This window comes from Apteryx rowi, unplaced genomic scaffold (genome assembly GCF_003343035.1).
Source record: "Apteryx rowi isolate R43461 unplaced genomic scaffold, aptRow1 scaffold_204, whole genome shotgun sequence".
Classification (NCBI taxonomy): domain Eukaryota; kingdom Metazoa; phylum Chordata; class Aves; order Apterygiformes; family Apterygidae; genus Apteryx; species Apteryx rowi.
The window spans coordinates 78,464-99,580 of NW_020448353.1; the positions used below are offsets into that span (position 1 = coordinate 78,464).

At 41.2% G+C, this 21,117-nt stretch overlaps 1 protein-coding gene across 1 annotated transcript in view; it reads left to right on the plus strand.

Annotated features, from left to right (window-relative positions):
- Window positions 1-170: 170 nt before the first annotated feature.
- TNS3 (tensin 3) overlaps window positions 171-21,117 on the plus strand; it is a 317,735-nt gene continuing 296,788 nt past the window's right edge. The window contains exon 1 of the mRNA XM_026063948.1: window positions 171-226. The gene's annotated coding sequence lies outside the window, so the exon portion shown is untranslated. The remainder of the gene's footprint in view (window positions 227-21,117) is intronic.

Consider the following 21,117-nt stretch of genomic DNA (forward strand, 5'->3'; position numbering starts at 1 on the left):
CGGGCCGGGCGGCCGGAGGGGAGGTGCGCGCCCCCCAGAGCGGAAAGTGGCGCGGCGCGGAGCGGGCGGGCTCGCCTCCAGCCCTCCGGGCCGGTTTCCTGCCCACGCGTGGGGGTGCCCGCGCCCGGAGAAGATGCGGGGGGGTGGTTTTGGCTGCTGCCGGAGGAGCAGCAGCGAGCCCCCCCTGGAGTGCTCGCTGCCTCTGCTGGAGCCCAGCCCGAAACAGGTACGGGGGCGCGTCCTCCCCACTCCCCCCGGGCAGCCGCTTACACCGTGTGCAGTAACCCCCGTCCTCTGCCGTGTTGCACGTCGCGCCTGGTCCGCTCTCACATGTCTTGAGGGGATGCCGGAGGGCCGCTGCCGTCTGCAGCAGCCCCGCAGCCGCTGAATGGGGAGACTTAATTCGTTTTGTTTTCCTTAAGCCTGCAGAGACATTTGGAGAGAGAAAGGGTTGTGCAGAATGAGAGGGGCTCTGGTTTGCTTTCAGCTGGTGACTGTTTTCTCAGAGGCAGTGTGGCTCGTGGGCAGGATTTTATTGAGACAATGATGCTGGAGCAGCCCTTTAAATCAAGATGCTTCTGGTAAGGGCTGCCCCGCAGGCTGGCTGAGTTTGCACTAGCAGATAAGCACGATAGCACACACAGTCCTGGTAGCAGCACTGCTCATCTTATCTCTAGCTGGAGCAGTATGGGGATGCGGTGGATTTAGAGTACCATGCTTTGCAACCTTTCTTGGAGTTTATCCTTGCTTCAGCTGTTACTAGTGTGAGATAGCAGCCAACTAATGCTGAAGGAAAAGCCTTCAACTGGAATCACATTACTGGAATCACATACCTTCTGTATGTATATGAGTGTGTGTATAATATATTGAGTGTGTGTGTGGTGTCTCTCTCTACAGATTTTTTTTTACAGTATTTATATCTCTGCATATAATGATGTTTACATGGTCATGTGCACGGTATGCTATCTTAAACTACTGCTGCAGTTGTTGTGGTTGCCTGATATTCCATCTGTCAGTCACCTTATGGAAAATAAAAAACGGTTGTCACACTGCAGGTTTTTTTGGTATGTTTCTTTGGTCTTTTTTAGGTGAAATAAAAATAGCTATTCTGTACAGTGTAGATTATTTTTCTCTCTCTCTTTTTTCCTTCCCAAAAGCTGGTGTCATTCACACTTTTGGTTAAATTGGATGCTTAGAAGTTTTTATGGTTAAAAACATAGCAACATTTCAGATATATGATATGTCTTTTTTAGGAATACATAGCTGCTGTACATCAAACATTCTGATTTGTAGTAACAAATCTTTATTCATATAATGCAATACTTTGCTCAGTTTCTGCTCTCCAAGCCTGCAGACTCCACTGTGGTTTTAATTAATAATAGTTGTTATAAGTAAATGAGTGAGTACAATGCAATATAGAATCATATTTGATTCATTTGGCTTTGGGGGAAATAACTATTTCTTATTTAGAAGTACTTCCAAGACTATCAGTGTCTGCAAGTGGAGGTTTGATTTTGTGCAGGTAGTCATATGTTTATTACTTGCCTCACATGCTGGGATTTTGAAGGCAGAGTTGCCGGCATGAGTGGATTTATGTCATCTATTGGATAGGCCACTCTAAAAGTGCACCCCACCCTGAACTGGCGGGACCTCGCCTAAGCCTGCCTCTGCCTGTCCTCGCCCTGTGCGGTGATGAGGTGAGGTGTTGCCTGGGCTGCACAAGTCGCACAAGCAGCCGATGCTGCGCAGCTCCGGGGACTGCGCCGGAGCACCCTGCCTGGCGTTGCGTCTGGCAGGAGAGGGCTCTCATGTCCCCTAAGGATAAAATGCAGGTGGGTGCTAGACTTGTGAAATAAGCTCTTTGGAAATGTGTGGGTTTTTTTCTTTTCAGCTATCTAACTTCATGGCTTAACTGATATGATTTTGGAATAGTTCATCGATTGTTTTGCTCTGTGCCTTTTCAGTCCCTAATACAACAGGGTCTTCATCCAAGACAGTGACTCCTCTATGCTGCACTACTAGTTAAAATGATACCTCTAACAGCAAAAGGAAATGAAAGCTGTGGAATTACAGAGGTGGCTGATGATATATCAACTTACACTTACTCTAAAAATAACGATTAGATAATCATGTCCCAGATGGTGTGCCGTATACCTTACACGAAGCTAGAGCTCTATCCTTGTCCTCTGTCAGATGGAAAAGGTGTGGGTTAAAAGTGTGTATTGTAAGTTCCCAAAAGAGCAAGTGGATAGCAAGTGTGTTTGTATCTTGACTCAGAGAGCCAATGTTAACAGTAACTTCTTTTTCTGCCCTTCTGTCCACTCCATGCATCTGAGGGCTGATGGAGTTTTCCCCTTCATTTTTGAAGAGGAAGTTTTTATTCTTGTTGCTATTTTGGCAAATGAAAATTTAAGTTTCTTTCAGTGTTCTGTGAAATAATGCTGCTAATATCATACTGTGAAACATTTTGAAAGCATAATCAGTGTATTCCACTGTCTGCCATGTAGCTGGATTAAGGTTTTCCTTCTAAAGTCTTTTACCTTGCTGTTTGTCAAAAAGAGGTATTTGAAATAAATATTACAGGCTGGAAAAAGGAATAATGAGAAATTAAATTTCCAGATTGAGTGATTTACGTATGGACTGTGGGAAGAACCCTCCTAGGTTTGTTCTTATTCATTCACTGTCATGCACAGTTAGACGTGCTGCTAACATTAGTCTTTGAGTTTTGTTGAAAGAATAATCTTTTTATGCCCTTAAACTAACCAGGATGTGGTTTGTAGCCAATCTTGTTCTAGTGATGAAATACATAGACGTCTTCAAGGATTTTTCAGTGTATCTGGACTTTTCTGCTTCCTTTCTTGGTCCCAAGCCCTTGATGTGTAGTTGCTTCTGCATGGAGACTGAAAGGATGCCAAGCTGATGCTTAATGTTTGAGCTTGAATTAGTTAGAGTGGCCTCTTATGGGGTTAGGTGACACAAACCCTGCTCCTGACTGTGACTCTTGAGAAACTTGTCTCATTAGAAACTAGCAAAATGTTGAAAATACACCTTATTATGATATCCTCGTCATCTTTATATTCCTCTCAAATTCACACCAAAAATGTAAGGTTTAGTTTTCTTTTGATTTATTTTTTCTCAAATTTATAAATGAAAAAGAAGGGAAAAAAGTCAATTTAACACAACAATGTAAGCTTTCATGTCTTTATCTTTCAGCAAAATCTGCTGTACAGTTCCACCTAGTGATGGAGAGCTCGTGTACCTGAGGGCCAAACTTTAGAGCTTGCAGTTACTTGGTTACAGCACTACTTCACTAGCAGAGACAATGCTAACTAGTATAGATGGTAATTCATTATTACTTGTCACACCAACAGTCCTACCAAAGCCAATCTGACTTCAGGTTGAGTTTATTTTGAGTATTAGGTGTCTTTATGTATTTATAAATCATATACATGCAGGTCACCATTTATAATAATAAAATAAGCATAGAAAATTGGCCCATTGCACCCAAAATACCAAGCAATGATGTGTAACAGAGAGAATAGGAAAAGACCTTTTTTTTTTCTTGTTGTGGGTTGTGCATACCTGTTGTCATTGTTTTACAAAGTGATGGTGGGTTTCCTTCATTCATTTTTTTTAATTATTATTTTAAGCAAAACCATGTTTGTCCACTAGCATGCAAGAGGACTAATATGTTCTGAGACACTTCATTATATCATGTAATAGCACTTGAATTAATGTTTCTCCCTTTCCGAGTGCTAATTCACTAGTGGAAATGGAATCTAGGTAGGAGAAACTGGTATGATTAAAGATGCTTTGGGGGCAATGTGCCGCAGGAGATAAAAATGCAGATTCAACACAATGTGGGTTGCGTCTCCTTGGGGGAGATGCAGCGTATCCTGGGAGCCCTCCCTGGACACTGGGCTGCCCCTGCTTGAAGGCTAGCAAGAGGTTTAAGGGCACCTTCTGTGCTGAAAAGTAACCATTTAAAAATGGCACTTCCTGCCTTGTTCAAAGCTCTTTGTTCTAACAACAGTATTTTGCAGTAACTCCTTGTTTCCTTTAGTTCTACATGAGCAATGCAGTTAAAGCATGAGTCAGAGTCCACTAGGTACTCTGGTACTCTGGTATCTTTGCCACGATTGCTTCAGCTGGTAAATCCAGTGATGGCAACAGAGCTGAAGGCTTGCTAACAGGACATAACTTAGGAGGGAAAATGCTGCTTTTCACCATGATGCGTATGAGCAATACCTTTGGCTCTTGCCCCCAAGCTGAATTTGCAAGGCTGGACGTTAGGAAAGATGGTTCTTCAATTGCTGCAAGCTGTGCACATACAGGATGAAAGCGCTGTTCCAGTTACAAGCACGAAATCATGAACACAAAATCCCACAGGGCTGTTATTTACTTTTCTGAGTTCAACCGGACTTTTAAGAAGGAGCTTCAGGTTGCAGCACAGACCATGCTGACTCTGATGGAGCCTCCTGAGGCCCTTTTCCTTCAGGAAACTAGCAGTTTGCATTGGTGCAACTGTTACCACTCAGGTAGTTTATTTATTTATCGTCTCCGCTTCCATTTGAGTTTAGGGCCAAGGAGACGTTTGTAAAAATCAGAACTTATATGTAACATAATATGCTATTATAAATACATATATTGGATCTGGCTCTCAGATTGCAGGTTCCTGTGTAGTTACATCCTGTTGGGTTTTGTGCTAAAGTTGATTTATTATCTGAAATTTAACAAGCTTGTTATGAACCAGCCTAATGGGGATAATTCTTACCTTGCTGTGATGCTTTATTAAAGCCATAAAGAGAGGTCAGCAGGAGGCATGACTTTTTTCAAACAAGCCCTTCATAAAGCCATAAATTGGTAAGTCTTTAAAAGTGCAGGTTTTCAAGCTTCAGTTAAGGAGATTTTGATACTAGGTTACTCTCCAGGGCAAAATTCCCTCTTTGCAAAAATCTCTCAGAAGACCGTCCTCACAATAGGTCTAAAATGCAACTTGAGTAAGGCACTGGCTTTGCCTGACTTCCCCAACAGAGCTGAAATTTACCTGTTTAATTACAGCTGCTTGCCCATAAATAACAAAATTGCAATTKCTAATAATAAAGTCATAACTGAGAACTGCCAGAAGTTCAAAATGGACAATTATGTTACTAGTAAAACAACTGACACTGTCAATCACATAACATTTCATATGAAAGTCCTGTTCCCTCTTTATATTTTGGTGTAAATAAAAACAGTAACCCTTTCTCACCATTGCACCCATTCTTATCTAAAATCTTTCCTATCTCTTTTAATTCACAGACCTCAAGTTTTTCACAATCTAGACTCTTCCACTGTGGTGATCCCATCATGTTGATACCATGATTGCTGGTGGTTATCTTAAAACCTCAGTTCCTTGAATCCAGTGGGATTTCTAAGACACTTTGCTAACTCTGAAAAAAAGTATGTTTGTATTCTGTAAGGCTGTGGGAGAAAAACATGAGCAACTTTGAAAAAACAGATGAAAAGAAAATCTTTTTTGTAGAGAGAGACACAGAAGAAAAAGAAGTGATGGTCAGCTAGCACTTTGATTCCTTGTGATTTTTTTTCCCAAGATTTAAGATGGGTAGTACTGTTTCCTGCTATTGACTATCCCTATTTTCAAAGATATTAATGCTAAATTTGTTTCTTCCTTCTTCTATTGTGTCTACTTTTCAGTTATCAATTTTACTGCTCCTTTGCTCAATTCATGTGCAGTAACGACATGTTCTGCACTGCTCAGCACTGAAGATACAGAAAGAATAAGTAAGAATTATCAGGAAAAATAGAAATATGGGGTATTAGGCAACTGAACATCTGAAATAACTCTTGAGAACATCAATGTTGATACAACAGAGTAAATCAAAGTTAATGCTTGTGGTGATTAATGACAATGTTGGAAGGGCATGGCTGAAAGTAAACATTAACCAAATGAGTCTTAAGGAGCATTATGAAAGTAAAAAATGGCCAAGTTGGAGGAAAAGAAATGAATGGCTGCAGGATAATCTTTTTTGTACAAGGGATTTTGCACTGCTGGCTTGCAAGTTGGAGACCCCAGGATGAAGCAATTCCACTGTTAATGAATTAGGGGCCAGAGTCAGTAGCAAGATAATCAAAGTTATTTATATCACTGAACTGGGGACAAGCTTGAATCTGCCAGTCAGTCTATCAGATGTCAGTCTGTCCTGTCAAAATGATAAGGTGATGTATTCAGTCCTCAGGCATAGGTGTGCTAACATAGAAAAGGGCTAATGTTGCAAAAATTAATATCATCTGGTGTGCTGCACAGAATCATACTAGCCAGAAGCTGTGAGGCTTATCCTGTCCATACATGTAATCATTTTATTCTCTTCTAAATTTTATTCTTTATTAAAATTTTCATTAGTTTATCTCAGCCCTACAGCTTTTTCCTGCGGTTCCTTAGGAGATCACTGTTCTCCAAAACTGGATGATCTCAAAGGATATTTAGGAGATCAAATGACCTGCATGAAGGCTTTGCTTCTCTGGAAAGCCCCTGCATCTCCTTAGCAGTGCCCTAACAAAGCAGGTTCTCTCCTAGCCTGTCTATGCTATCTTGCCTGCAAGACAGGAGTGTTTACTTTCCCAACAGGGACAATGCCAGTCACACAGCATAAGCTTTTGGAAGGCACAAGTGATAAAAAGTGCTACAAAAATTCTTGCTGCATTTGCTTATGTGTGTTTTATTACACAGCATCGTCCAAGATCGTTCTGACACATCTGAATGTGCATTAACTGATCTGCTGCTTTTCCACCAAGTGTTAGATCCCAAGTAGTAAAGAAAGGCCCCACAAGTGAAATATTAGAGCAGCTTCATTTATTCTTCTTAGTCCAAGCTAAGCTACTGTCTGTCCTAATCCAGAGGCCCAGGTTTGACTTTTCCCTTGGCCTAAGTGATGAATCTTTCTTTACAGAGTCTCAAGCAAGTGGAGCTTTGTCCATATCTCCCCTGCCCAATAGGACGCATGAGATGCAGCAAAACTTGGTGGCTTCAAAGAGCAAATGCCACGGCGCATGATAACTAACCTTGGGCCTTGGAAGCACCCAATGAATTGGAGGAGAGCCTTGCCACTCTTCTCCCCTCTTGCTTCTCATTTCAAATCTCTACAGCATCAGTTCATATCTTTACCTTTTTTGACACAAGAAAATAGGTTTGGAAACTTCACTGGCAAGAGTTTAGTTACAGCATTTAATTCTTAAGTTCTTTGCCTTGTCAGGAATTGTCTGTGATCTTTATTAATTTGCTTGCTGTTTAGAATTGCTTAAGTAACTTTATGTCTTCATCTTTGACATTGAAAAGAGAGCTATGCCAGGCCTCTGTGTGCCTTGAAGTTTGTTCTGAAGCATCCTACAGACAAATGAATTTGCCAGCCAGAAGCCTTCAGCGACTAAATGGACACACGAATGTGCTGTGGCCAGCTGGCGTAAGGAAGAGAGACATTCCAAAAGAGCTTCCAAACGTCCAYGGCTCCCACCCCCACCTCATCCAACAAATAGCTTTTGCAGCATGCCTGGAAGTACATCAGATTGAGGCTATTTTGGAGCAAGGGCAAGGAATACGTTCCAGACTCCTGGGGCTTTTATTGAGAATACGCAGCTGCCAGCGCCCTTCCCTTTGTAAGTGAGAGATCCAGCCCAAACCCTTCCACTGGCCACAGCTGTGGCAGAGTTTGATTTTATGGATTTCTCTGCACTGTTTGCTTTGAGTGTTGTGTTGAGCATTCACTATTCAGAACATGATATTTGGGCTGAATGAACTGGTCCCTTTTTTCCTTTTCCACAATAAAGAAGACTATGCTTTGGCTGCATCTGTAGAGCCCAGTTTCACAGGGAAGTGGGATGTGTCCCACTCATGATAGAGGTACAAATTAGCTCAAGAAATTCCAGACTGGAGTTTGTCTTTATTTTTGTTTTCTTATTGTCTAGTAAAGTGAAGGCAATCTGCCTGCATTCAGATAATCCCATGCTTTGTCTGGGTTGTGAAGGCTGCCTCTAGATCTGTGGTCATTTAATCACATGGACTACTGTGACCAGGATGAGAGTCTGGCTCCTGCAGTTAACAGCAAATTCTCAACTGATTTCAAGAGGCTAACCTCAGAGTTTGAGTGGGGTCAAATTTATTCTGGCAGGGAAGGTAGGAGAGCTGTTGCATACCTACTGCTACAGTGTCCTCTACCTGATTTTGATATTGTGGCTGCATCTGACCTTGATTATGTGCTCTAAGGTTAGGGTTACATTTCAGAAACGCACTCTAAAAATACTAGATGTGTGGTGCACAGCCCTTTCGCCTTGTGTGAGCACAGTCAATGCGTTGTCGTGCTTGATCTCCATTTTCTGTGGCTGTTCCTTACAATTATTCCTTCTCTCTTTCTAACCATTCCTATGAGAGGGCCAGAATCACGGAAGTGGGCTCAGTTGTGTTAGGAGGTGGTGTCACATCTCCCTAAAGCATTAATTGAGAGGAGAGTTGATAGACAATGCTAAGGCCAAATGCTTAAAACAATCACAATCTCCACAGCCGTCTAATATTTGAATGCTTTGCTAAATAGAGGAGGGAGATGGGCTCTTAACTACAAACTAACATCCCCATTCAGATTTAAATACAAACACATATCAAACAAAATAGGTCAGTTTGATACCCAACACAATAACCATATGACTACCTTTTTCCTCCCTTGTTTTAAATATTTTTCTCTGTTACTAAGTTTAAGTCAAGTTTCTGAACACTAAATGGATAAATGAGAGCCCCTGAAGCTACTTTTAAGCACCTAAATGAGTAGCGTGTTTTTCAAATTCCTGAGCATTTGGCATTTCACATTGGTTTTACTGGGAATTGTTGGTTGACCAGATATTTTGTTTGGGCTTTTCTACACCAGAAAGTTTTACTAGTATAATTCTTAAAATCATTTTATTTAAAAAGTTTATTCAATACATATAGCTAGCTAGCTAGATTTACACCATAATGGTCTGACTCAATTCCTGGTTCATTTTTGTTAAGTGTAAGAAAATATACCAGAGGAAGAGTAATGTAAGCCTGTTGAGTGAACAGCCACCTAGAAATGTGTTTATAATAGACCAGCATACATTTTCCACAGAGATAGGTCTATCTTAGGTACCTAAATATGGACTTGGAAGCTCAAGGGCAGGTTTCTGGATAGCGTCTTTTTTTTTTTTTTTTAATCACTGGAATACTATTTTGGTTTCTGTGTTTATACGGTCCCTTCAGACAGCAGAAGCACAAGTTTGTTCTTTTACTCCAAATGGGTTTTCTTAAAGACCAAAGCTGAGCAAAGAGGTACAGATCTCTCTGTAAATGTTGGCCTTGTCTTCCTTCCTTGGTGTCTGGGCTGAAATCTTTCCCTGATGTTTGTTGTGGGGCTGGTTTGTTGAGACAGGTGGCAGAACTGCAGGATGACGGATTCCCCCTGGTAATTACAGACACAATCTATCTTTTCTAGTTCACATCCTCCTCATCCCCTCAGGGAATAACCAGATTCGAATAAACAGGGGTTGGGGAAAAGCAGGGCTTCAAAAAACAGGGGGTGAACACTCAGACATTTGTTTCCTTCAGGGTGTTAATGATCCAGCTTTCAAGTACAGTGGGGCAATTCCTGCTATGTTGTGCACTTTCAGCTCTGTCGGCATTTTGCAGATAACATTTGTGCCATTGGAGTGGCACTGCAAGCTCCAAGGCTCCCTGTAATAGATGCAGCTGGACCTTGACACCGTAAGGCTCTCTGAAAAACGAGACACAAGGAACGAACAGATGCTACAAGATAACTATAGCATCTCTTATGATAGACTAAGAAGTCAAATTTTCCTAAAGAACGGTATGCTCTAAGAGTTTGTACCCTGATGCTGCAATTTGAGTTTTTACCCTATTTTTCTTCACTTTTAGTTAGTCTGGGACTTCTGGCCTGCACAGAACCTCATCCGCCCCTGGGTAAAGCAGTTTTAAGCCACTGCATCTATCTGATTCTGGCTACAGTACATGTGAAAGGTTGCAGATCTGAAAAAAAATCCACGTATTTGCAAACTGCCTCTTTGGCAAGTGATAGAGATACCATTAGGATTGTTTAGGTTACAGATAAACTCTCTTCTTTTTTCCCCCCTACTTCTCTCCTTCCCCAAAGGCATAAGCCACCACATACCATGGCACTGCTAGACCTTTTGGTCAGTGGGCCCAGGGTCTGCTGTTGCGGACATGGATGTCCCTCACATAGGTATCTCTGGGAAGAGTTCTGGTGGGATCCATCCTGAGCAGACTCCAGCTGACAAAGATGATGGAGCCCCTCTCTCTGAGACCATGACATCCAGCCTATTCGAAGCCTCGCCCCTGCTCACTCTGTGCAGGGGAGCCCACGCAAACTTCAGCAGGCAACAGAGTTGCTCTGCTGTGGAGCTTGGCTGGGAAGACATCTTTAGCTCCTCTCTTTCATCATTATTAGTGGCACTGCAGCTGGCACGACATGCAGCTGGCTTGGTGCATGTTTGCACTTACTGCCATAGTGTCAGTACATCTCCCATCACTATTCCAAATGGGATTTACGTGTCCCTGTGGACAGCCTATGTGGCTTCATGACCACCAATGGACTGCCTGGGGTGCAGTGTATCAGGGAGAAGCTCAAGGATCTACTGGAGAAGGAGCCTAAGCTATGAAAAGCACCACCCTATCTGGTAAATATATGCCTCCTCTGGAGGGCTTTAGGAAGATTATTGCCTCTCAGATGTCAGCCCCAGCATAGCCAGAGTAACTGGGAGGTCGAGGTGGCTGGGAGGGGGGAAAGCTGCAGGGCTGGGCTCAGGCTGGGGGCAGAAGGAGCCATGTGTGGCATTAGGGGAGCCAGGGTAGGGAATATAACTTGTTCTAATAGTCTTTTGTCAGTGACTGCTCCTGTTCTTTGGATACAGGAGAGTTGCTTGAGATTTGAACTCACAACCTCTTCAGATTGAATTCCAGTTGTACTGAATTCCCCTTTTATTGTTTGACCTTTGCAATAGGCAATAATGGATCAATGAAGAGTTAAAAGAGGAGCTCCTCGTACACAATGTCCTGAGCTTAACACTCTCATTGCGTATGCTAAGAATGAGCTTTTAGCTATTTGACTTCTAAATATCATTTTATTTTAGCACCATAAATTCAAATGGATAGGATCAAGACTGCCATAAATTTTAAATTGTTTTTGATTAGTTTTTTAAGGTTTAGTAACAGCAAGGCTTCAGTGTCAGATCTTGCACACTTTATGTAGTTAACAGGACATTTGCACAGAGAAGAAATTAGCTTTGTGTAACAAACCCAAGAGCAACACTTAATTTGCATGTATAGTCACTGGTAAAGACAGCAACATTCCCTGCATTTAAAGTGTCTGTCTTCTGATTTAAAAGTCTCTCTATTTTTGAACCACTTTCCATGCTCAGGCCACTTGTCCCTATAGCCTCGCTTTCTCTCTTTCTACCCGATGAGCTTCCCCAGCTCTATTCCCCATACCTCTGATATTATGAAAAACTTTCTCTCTCCTCTAAAATTACCTGCATCGACCCCTTATTTTCCTTTTTCCTTTCCTGAAAGATTTATACTAGACCTCAGGTTTCTGCATGTAGTTGTAAATGGGAGGGATTACTTTCACTCTGTAATCTCAGTTCTGTACTGGTAGGGCAAAATTCATACTCTCTAGATAAGACGTCTTTGATTTTAAGATTCCTTTCCCATATGTTTAACAGTAATAAATCACAGCTATGTGATCTATGTCCATTAAAAACTTCCATCTATTCTTGTCTAATCAATTAATATTTTCCGGCCATCATACAATGACAGTGCTGTAAAAATTCCTGGTTTTCGGCTTCATTGGTTATACATTTTTCTGTGATTTTATTTCTTTTTCACCCCTTATGATTGAGATGTTATTGAATCCAACATAACAAAAGCAAAATATAAATTGGGCCTGGCAATTTTCATTACATTCCTTTTCCAGATGGATTCTGAAAGGTTTGGGAAGACCTTAATCCAGAATTTATGAACAAAGCCTACAGAATTTAATAGTGATAGAACCAGTAGAGTTTTATAAACCTAAGAATAAAGGTCATGTCTTTTATGTTGGGATTTTTTGAAACTGCCTATGGAATTTGAGAGAAGGGATCAAATTTTCTATTAAATTCTACACATGGTATATAAAAATCTATAGAAAGTTATCACTTTATATTAAATTCTGAAGTTTTTACAGAAAGGAAAATGAGGAATGAGCTATCACAAGATTTATGACAAAAGAAAGTGTACTAATGAAACACAGTCTTGAGAAATGTTTCTGTAGAAAGGCAGAAACATATTTTTATGCTGAGTTAATGCCAAAGTCACCCTCTTCCCTTTCAAAGCATGTATGTAACAAGTGCTGGGTTGTTTTTTGCTTCTGGAATGAACCATCATTAATCATTCATTGTTTGATAGCTTCTTGATTAAACTTAATGTTGACACAATTTCTTTTCAATGTAGCTGATGGAAAATGTCTGCAACACAGCAGAAATTAACATTTGTCATCCAACTTGTTCCTTACCTCTCCTCTCAACAGTCTACTGGTTTGTGCCACTATGCTGTTTTTTAATCTCCTTAGACTGTATATTCCTAAGGGCAAGGTCTGTTTTTTAGTGTGTGGATATACAGTGCTTTACTCAAATTTCCTGGTATTTTTAAGATGCTATTGCAATAATCAGCGACAGTAATAACATTTTGTCAGTTAAAATTTAAATTTTTCGTTGAATTTTTTGATTTTTTTTTCTTTTTGCAGATATATCTGGAGTCTTTAAACCTTTCCAATTTTTGTGCTTTACATAGTGTGCAAAGGTACAACACACTAGGCATTAGTATGCTGAGCCACATACAAAGAGATATAGGCTTATATGTACATAGACATCTCTCTACGTAATCTTTTTCTCAGCAGCTGGAATAGCGCCAGTTCTAACTGCTGTTTTATTTGCTATATAAATATGTGTGCTTTGTTTCACTTTCTTCCCTGACTTCAGCAAGGAAAGGTCTGGCTAATTTCTAGTCAACGTGTTTATGTGGGCTTTGAAATCTCATTAAGGGCTGCAGCCATCTGTGGGAACAGGTGCGAAGTGGAAGCCAATATTCGACACCCTTCAGTTCAGAAAAGCTGGGGCGAGACCACGATGCAAAGGTCAATTATCTCTCGAAGGGGCAGCTGAGACGGAAAGTGGCGGCGGGAGGAGGAGGAGGGGCAGGATGGGAGGATAAGGCGACACATCTGCAGGAGATCTCCCAGGCAGATCCCTCCCGAAGTACTGGGTCCCAGCTGCGGGGTGCCCTGTGCCTGGGGGCAGCTCGCCCTTCCCTCTGCTGGCCTTCTCCTGGCCTTCARTTCCGATGGGCTGAGAGGTAAAGTGAATGCTTTGCTTGGAAAATTTCAGGTGCTTCAGGCATGTGAAGTCAGCCAGCAGTGTGCTGCCACCTCTCCCTGCCACATATTGCACCTATGGGTGCAGGTTCAGGGAGGGAAGCCATTTGGTGAGCTGGCAGCTGCCTACGTCCGAATGTCTGTGTCGTTCTGGGGAGGGTGATGTACATGTACAGGCATATCTGTGCTATTGCCTCATCTGGAGCCTTTCTGGAGTAAAGCTTGACCCTGTTCAAGGTGATGGCAGGCCAAAAGGAAGGCATTAGCTTGGTAAACTGCTAGGAAAGGCTCTGAGGAGCGATGTTCTTTGTAAGCGATTAAGTCGTAGTTACTGAGAATGTGTTTCTGTGTCTCCTCAGAAATCAGGCTTCAAGGAAAAGTGGTGTTTGCAGTGAGATGACATTCAAACCCTGTTTCTGATAGTCCTACTTGAGGTGGGCTTGAGCTGCGATGTGAGATGGGAGCACCCCCAGTTTTATGGTCTTCTGAATGTAGCTCTAGATGCAGAAGTTGAGGTCTCCCCACTGGCGCTTCCTTCTGCTGTCAAAACCTGATTTCCTTTAGCATAGTATTGGTATCCTTTCTCTCTTAGGGAGGAACATGTGTAGTATGGAGGATGCTCTTTGGCCAGATTCCTGACACATTAAAGTCATGTTCCTCAGTGAATAGAAAAGAAAATGTGACTAATAAATTGCTTGCTTGCTATGAAAATAATTCTAGAAAAACTAAGCCATATAAGCTGTTCATATTGAGTTCAAATGTTAGTTCTCTCTAGAAAAAAAAGTGGTAATTCTGTCTAATTCAGTTTCCATACTTGGCTCATTATAAGGCTTGGAAAAAAAATAGAGAATTATTTTCCAAAGACAGCTACACCTTTTTACTCCTTATGCCTTGCACTGTCCAGTGAGATCCAAGACGGTGGCAAATCAGTCCTATCATGCCCTGGTGTAATCCTATTAGTAAGTGCTATAAGCTGAATAAAGCAATTTGCCTTAAGAAAGACAGGATGAATAGACCATGTTTGATATGTCTCTTTTGGGGTGTGTATATACATTTTTAATATTTATGTTTTGTTTCATCAAATAATATGACCCAGGACAAGACCATAAGGAATRGAGGGCCTGGAAGGTGTCCCTCCAGTGCTGGCACGGGTAGCTCAGATGCAGGTGTGCCAGAATTTGACAGATTTGGGTGCAGAGTTTTTGAGCGGTGCCACCTTTTGCTGTTATTCTTTGAAAAATAGTAGTTGACAAAACACCATGAAAAGTGTCAACATGACAGCTGTGCAGGACGAAGATCTTGCACCTGCCCCTACAGCCCAGGCTTGGGGCACAGTGAGAGGGCAAAACTCTTGGGCATGTCCCCCGTGCACCCTCTGCACTGTACGCCTCTCCATGGCACGACAGTCTTGGGGGTCTGCTGGGAAGATACTTACTTTGGGGGATGTTGTCTGGTGTGGGACAGAGCACATCAAGGAGTCTTTATGTGGATTTGATCATTGCTTGCTCAGAATCAAACCTGTCAAGCTTAACCAGCTCCAAGGGTAGATCGCCGAATTAAGACAGCAAATTGAGTTTAGACCACAGTTACTACCTCACTGTTTACCTACTTCTTCTATTTGAGCTAGTCATGCTAAAGGGCTACATTTTCCTTTCTCAAACTTCACTGGCCTTGAGCCAGCCCAAGTGAATGCTTTGGCCAATAATACAAAACAGGGTCTGTATTATAATTCAGGGTTCTGATTTCAGTGCAGGATGATTAAAGTGAAATTGGGCTGGAAGGAGGAGAGTCTGTAAAGCAGAAATACTTTTTGTGATTAGAAAGAACATTCCAAAGATAATTCCTTGTGCACTTCTTTTGCTATAGGGTTCTTTCCTTCCCAATTTAGTTCTCTGTGAACATTTCCAAAGGTAAGGGAAAAACAGTGGAAGAAATGCATTTCCCAGAGCTTAAATAGTACCTTTCAATAACGTGTAGTGCAAAGGAATGCTCTCAGCCAATAATTCCTCCATAGCTGTCTTTTTTTTAAGTACCTTGCTTCTCAGCACAGGCAAATATTTAAATCCATGCCACAGGCCTTAGATTGCATGCCAAAAGATACACAGGGAAAAATAACAGAGAGAGACTTTTGTAACACACAGAAAAACACATCTCCCTCCTGCTTGTTTGCATGACTGAACATTGTGTGGAATAGTATTTATTTGCTAGGAGGCCCTAAACAATGTCAGTATAGATGGCAATAGAATAGGAGCACTTAAATGTATGGCAACACTTGACCAATAAATGTGCGCAGGGGCCTTGGGAGAATGTCAGCTTTTCAGCTGGCAGCTAATATAAAGAGGTATAGTTTATGCATCGCAGTTCCCCAAAGGTCACATGTAATGGCCAAAGACATAAATTAGAAGCCTTAGCTAATAAAAAAGACTGTTTAGCTAAGGCAGTGTTTCAGTTTTAAGGGTTGAAAAATGCTTCCGGTTTCATTCACCATGAAAGGAATTTTGGGGGGGGTGGGGAAGGGCAGTTAGTGATGGATAATGATATAGATATATGGAGGAGAATGTGAAAAATGTTTACATTGTAATAGGAGAATGGACTAGAGGAATAACTTATTGTTCTTTAACTGCCTGCACTCACATAAAAGGAAGGTTTAGGTTTTATCAAATTGAGGAGCACCAGTCCAATTTTCCTCGCAGTTTAGGAAAATATTGCTGAATATTTCATGGAGCATGAGTATTGGAGGAAAAAATGAGAAGGACTTGGTGTTGTACAGTCAAGTTAATCTCTAGCTGGATATCTCACGCCAGATGGAAGTTTTGCTGTAGATGTCCCTGTGGCTGCAATTTTCAATCTAATATTGATGATAACACTGTTATACATGACAATGGCTTAGCCAGTCCTAAGAAGGATCGAGTGCTGGACACCCAGTTAAAGACCATTTGCAGTCATCTCCCAAGTCCACCCTCTCTCTTCACACAGAAGTGGGAACAAATTTCAGTTTTCACATCTACTGATGTGAGTAATTGAACCTTTCTTCCCTCCACCCCTCCAAAAAAAGCTGTGTAACAGAAGTTTACACTTAACATTTCTGGTATCACTAATTTGTTGATTGGATGCTTTTTTGTGCTATCATCATATAAAAGAAATATAAAAGTTAAATTGTGCACTTAAAAAAAAAAAAAATCCTCCCTCGATCTCTATGTGCAACACTTGGGAGGAGGGGAAAGAGCTTTGTGCTCTTATGACTTACTTTTTAAGACTTCCTTCATTTTGAGCTCCAACAAACCAAACAGTTATGCAGCCTGGAGAGTATCATGTTTTAGCAAGAGTCTGGTGTTCTGGAAATGCTACCCAGCCATGAGGCACTGCAAAGCAATTTAAATGCTACTCACTGGTCTCCTTTTATGGAGATCAGGCAGTACAAGATGTAACATATAAAAAAAAGAAAAAAAAGAAAAAAAAAATCCCAGCAAAGACTTGTCAACATGAAGTAGCATTTGAGAAATTGGTGACTTTGATGCAACCAAGTGTCTTCTTTAAATACTTGCATGCCTACACTCATTAGCTTGAAGCCTTTTTAACCTTTTGATTATATGAGGCATGGATACATACATGTGGACTTACTAAAGACACTGTGTGAATACAGTGAAGGAGGGAAGATTCAGTTTGAATTAGAAGACCGAATCAAAAATATAACTTTGGGAAGGATAATACAAAACGAAACTAAATCCCTAATACATTAGAGAAAGGAAAGCACATGAAAAAATCTGGTTTCTCAGCAAGATAACCTGAATGCCATTTTTGTTGGCTTGTACACCTCCAAGGCAAAAACTGATTCTTCCTTGGTGTTTTAGTCAGGAGGAGATACTTTGTACATATCTGTAAGGAAATAAAAAGATATAGTTGGTTTTGTTCTCTGGATAGGTTCATCACATCTCTGCAATAGTCGGCACTACAAATCTGTTTCGTCTTTTTCCAGAGATGTTTCTTTGAGTGTGTTTGAAAAGCCTTTGGGGGGTTGTGTAAGGCAGGCACAGACAGTGTTAAGACAATTACATGAATATTGTTTTCTAGATATCGAATGTTATGTGGTTTACCTCTGGCCTTTTCCATTTCTCCCATATCCCATTCTTTCATACATTCCTCGTGGCTTATTTGTGCCCCGCTTTCATCTTCTGTGGTTCAGTCACAACCCACAAGATGGGGAAAGGCTTCTCTTTTGGGACGTCTCAGATATATTAGGGAAGTCTTTGGCTTCCCTTTCCCACAAACCAGAGATGCCAATGTGGCAGAAGCCTTTCATACCCACTTAAAAAAAGGACCGGGGAGGGGTGTGTGTGTGTGTGTGTGAGCGAGCCTTGTCCATTTTCTTCCCCTAGTTTAAATATCTACCGAAACGCGTAATATTACAGGGCCTTGTATGAATACCTGGCTAAAAGACTACACAGAGTTCTCTGACATTTAGAATGGTGGTGTTTTAAGCCTTATTACTGTGAGACCTTATAGCTCCTAATTGGGCAGCTACAAGGCCAGGGAAGACACTGCAAATTTCAAATACAGATCAAAGTAGGAAAGAAAATGTGCTTCTATTAGCAAAGCTCACTAGCCATGAGCAAAATGATCATTTCTCTCTGTGTTCTGATTTTGATATGGTGAGATGTAAAACTGAATAAGTGCATACTTCACACAGTAGTCAAAGGTTTGGAAACTGAAATGAAAATAAAGAATTTCACAAAATAAAATAATCAGATTTACTTTAAACAGTCATTGCAAAATTAAGAAAAAATGGTGATTAAGGGATTCCTGAATCTTGGTCATTCTGATTAGTGCAGCTAGTCAGTGATTCCAGTCCTTCCACAATACTGGAAGATAAAAAGGGCATCAGATTGGCTTCAGACTTGCATGCATTTCTCTGACAGTGCCAGTGAAGGCTTCCTCAGTGTGTGTAAATGGCTGTATTTGGAAAGATGGGACCATAAATAGTGAGTGTCCACTTTCTTGTTCTTAAATCTTCTTCTAACTAATAGATCTGTATCTTGCTATGCATTCTTGCCCTTTTGAAGTGCAGTGCATTTGATTAGTCTTGCCACTTATTAGTTACTACCATTTTATCTCACAGAGTAGGATAATCTCCATCATAATTAGCTGCTCCAATGTCTCACCCTAAATGATCCCCTACAGTGTTTTATCATCTTTAATTGGCAAAATGCTTTAGATCTGCCTCAGAAGAAAGGGAATGTGGCGCAAGGATTCTTGGTCTGTCAGCACAAGACCAGCCAGGGCAATCTTCTGCTCTGCACGGCAGGGCCCTGGAGCATTTTTCCTGCGAGCATAACACCTCGGTGTGGAGAGAAGGCTTTGGAATATTTGCACTGCCTTTTTTTTTTTTTTTTCCCCAGATCCTGTTTGCTCAGTAATAGGAAGTTTAAGAAAATACAGATATCAAAGCATATTCCACCAAAGGAAAACAAATTTATTTTTCCTAGAATACCTGGAATTCAGTTATTCTATTTGTAGCTTCTGTAATCATAGCAAATAAGCTCTGATGATCCTTGTTATAACCAAGGAATAGTTGTCCACATTAACTAAGGCAACAAGTAAAACAGTTAAGGGGCTGGCAGGGTGGTAGCTGTGGCACCCTCACAAGCAGGAGGATAGCAGAAATGTTGGTTGGGGTGCAGCCGACCCGGAGAGCTGATGCTGCATTTGCAAGCAGAGGGGCTGGTGCTGGCTCTGGCTGAGCACTGAAGCCTCTTAACAGCTCTGGAGAATGGGTGGCATCGCTCACAGGGAGCCCCAGGGAGAGCACAGTGATTTCCAAATATCCCAGAGCCAGATTTCTGTTGGTTGTTGCTTGTCCGGAATAGGCCTTTTTCATATAAGCATTTCTATTGCATGTCACCCCTTCCTAAACCCTTTCTTGTTTCTAATTATGTTAAACTCCACTTTCTTTCTATAAAGCATTGCTGTCAAAGCAGCACAAACATCATTCTTCATCTGAAAAACCACTCTTCTCCCCTTAGCCTTTGTCTTGTTCCGTAATATCTTCTCTGTACTCTTCCCTGCATATCCTGATTTTTGTTGTTTGCTGTAGGCTTTTGCTCTTCAGTCATGTTTCAACTGTTATATTTGGTAGAGTTCCTCRCATCTTTTCTGCCAGACGTCCTCATGGAGCTCTTTCAGAAAGTTTAATTCTCTTGAATAAAATTTGTTCCTATCATAAAGTTTATTTTCCCCCTTGCAAACTTCTTTTTCTTCTTGTACTCAGCTATAGTATCTTTAGGATCAGAAGCACATGAGAGAGGGCTGTATATATTATTAGTGTATGCAACTGGGCCATGCCAAGCTATATATGGCATTCCTGCTTAATCTAGTCTGCTGTTGGAGATGGTTCATAATGATGTGAGTGATTATTTGAACAAATGCAGTTTAGATTGTCATGAAGGTGCCTTCTGTCTTTTCGGGCAGGCTGCGAGCCCTGACCAATATCGGACCCACTGGGGAGGGGGATCACAGGTGAATGGGGGAAGCAGGACCTGTTTCCCAAAGGTAGGTTCCTCAACAAAAAGTGGTAGGCATTATSAAAAAGACTCTTCTTTTCTGCCAGCAAGATGCCACTGAGAATTCATGGTTTGGCAAAACTGATAAGGGATGTCAGGATTTGAGGCAAGCTGAGTGAAGATTAAAGAAGTCCAGGGATATTGTGGAGGACACATGAGTTCTTGCCCTTTTAATATCTTAGGAAAATGCTGGTACTTATTGACATCAGTTTATCTATAAAGCGTAGTGCTAATCCACATTTTTATATAAATTACTTCACTGCACTTGATCAAGTGAAAAAACTTTCACTGTATGGCTTTCGCTGCAGTTTTACTGTGGCATACCAGCTTTCCCCAAAGGATCTGAAAATCTGGCTCTTAAGTAATACACTGAGGAACTGCTTTGATTATTTACATTACTCCTTGCTCAGTGGAAGTGGAATGTGAGAGACTCAAAAGAAGTTCTTTGGAATTAAATGCTCAGCAGTGAATTACTGACCTATTTTAACTTTATAATTAAATAAAATGCATTTCCTATGAAATACAAATTCAATCACCCAAGAATTGCTTAATGTGAAAATAACTTTATTTTTTTTCTTTTTCTTTAATACTCACTTTCTTTTTCTTTCCTACTCATTAAGACCTTAAAATCACAAATAGGGAAAGGGAGATACCGATACTGTTCCCATTGCAGTAAAATGGTCTCACTGATGTGTGCTCCCCTTGAGATGACGCTCTCAGTTCGAGCTGTGTCCTGAGATTCAGTCTGGGTCTCTGCATAAAGATTGGCTAAACAACCAGTCTACAGAATGAACCTAACATATTGTGAAACTTGTGGTAGGAAGCCAAACAGAACAGTAAGCACGTGTAAGCGTCTCCAAAATTACGTGCTGCTGAGAATGCTTCAGGCAAGGGAAATGAAATAAGAGATGCATATTCTATATGCATACGAGGAAAGCTTTTCCTCTTGGCTTTTTCCTGTATATAGCATGAGCAGAATGATTGTTTCATGAATGAGCATTCAACTGTTGTGAGCAATATCGTTTTGAGAGAGATTTCCCAGGGACTCAGCAATTCCTCGGCTTCCCTTTGCGTCCTCTTTGCATCAGGTCCTGGAGAGGACTCATTTTGGAGGGGTA